The following is a 1,537-nucleotide window of genomic DNA, read 5'->3' as shown; positions in this document are numbered from 1 at the left end:
GAGAGAGAGAGAGAGAGAGAGAGAGAGAGAGAGAGAGAGAGAGAAAGAAAGAGAGAGAGACAAAGAGAGCGCGTCCTGCGCGCCTTCCTGTCTCCGCCGCCCGGGCTGCTGCGTGGGCGCCTGCAGTCGTCTCGTTGCTGCTTTGAGTGGTTTTCGGTGTTCATGGAGCTGCTGAACCCGCTGACGGCTCCCTTCGCTTTTGAAAAGTTCCCAGCCACCGTCTCTTCAGCTGCTGCTGCTGTGCCCCGCCCTCGGGCCACAGCCAGGCGCACACTGAGCCGTCGCTGCGCCCCCCGGCTCGCGCTGAACTCTGGAGCTCTGAGCTTTGCCGCAGACGTTTCCCGCTTGTCTCCAGTCCATTCCACTACCTGCTTCTGTCCAGGCTGCCCCTCGGCTGCGCGTGGCACTGGGAACCCGGCCCACGGTGTTCTAGCACTGCGCCCCAGACCTTGTTATTCGTGTTGAGAGACAGGATCTTGCTAAATTGCCTAGGCTGTCCTAAAACTTGAAATCCTCCTGCCCCAGCCTCCCAAACTGCTGGAGCTACAGGGATGTGATACCACACCCAGCCTATCTTATGAATTCTTAATTTCAGATACTGAATTTTCAGTTTTGTTTTGTTTTTTTTAAATTTTCGGTTCTAAAATGTCCTCTTGAGCTGGGTGTGGTGGTACATGCCTGTAATCCCAGCACTCAGGAGGCTGAGGCAGGATTGCTGAGTTTGAGGCTAGCCTGGACTTTGTGAGTTCAAGACCAGCCTGCACTGCAGAGTGAGACCCTGTCTCAAAAAAAAAAAAAAAAAAATCCTTGATTCTTTTTACAGATCTGTCTTTTAACCTGTCTTGTCTATCATCTCCTCAGTTTTTTTGGTGATGCTGGAGACATCCCAAGTCCCTGCTGAGAGCTGCAGTATCTGGCTTAGCTTGTCATCCCTGGCTTGGCTCAGGCTCTGGGCCCTGCCACAGGTGCTCCACGCCACCAGTGGGAAAGCAGGGTCCTTCCAACAGTGTCATCGTTCTCCAAAGAGTGGTGGCTTACAGGAGTCATCTCATCTCTGGCAAGCAAACAGACCCTGGAGCCTCCCCTGACCCTGTGGAGCCCTCCTGTGAAGGCTGGCCTGGCCCAGGAACGAGTCTCCCCTCAGCCCTGGCCCCACCTGCACCCAGTCCTACACTTCCGGACGAATTCCTGCTGCAGCCCCAGAATGTGGCTCCAAGCCTGCAGCTCGGACTCGGAGGGCAGCACATCTGGGGCTCTTCCCTGCAGTTTCCTGCTTTGGGGGGGTTTGTCCCTCAAGTCACAGCTACTGCGACCACCGTGAGGGACCCAAGTCAACAGCACAAATGCAGCTGTGTTGCCCTCAGCTGTGTCCTGCTCCAGTGTGTGGAAGATACACCAAGATCCCTCCAGCAGGAGCTGCAGCAGCTCACACCACCTCCTGCACCACCGCCCAGGACACAGGTATGCTTACGGTGTGTGTGCCTGCTTTGCTTTTGAAGTGCTGGGGACTGAACTCAGGGCCTTCACACTGAGCTAC

General features: G+C 55.7%; 1 protein-coding gene across 1 annotated transcript in view; it reads right to left on the bottom strand.

Moving 5' to 3' along the window:
- Positions 1-1,537, bottom strand: part of Zbtb46 (zinc finger and BTB domain containing 46) — a gene marked incomplete at its 5' end in the record, with an annotated part of 46,659 nt that overhangs the window by 31,784 nt on the left and 13,338 nt on the right.

This window comes from Chinchilla lanigera, unplaced genomic scaffold (assembly GCF_000276665.1).
Source record: "Chinchilla lanigera isolate Chin_1 unplaced genomic scaffold, ChiLan1.0 scaffold00127, whole genome shotgun sequence".
NCBI classification, from domain to species: Eukaryota; Metazoa; Chordata; class Mammalia; order Rodentia; family Chinchillidae; genus Chinchilla; species Chinchilla lanigera.
This window is presented reverse-complemented; position numbering and strand designations above follow the sequence as displayed.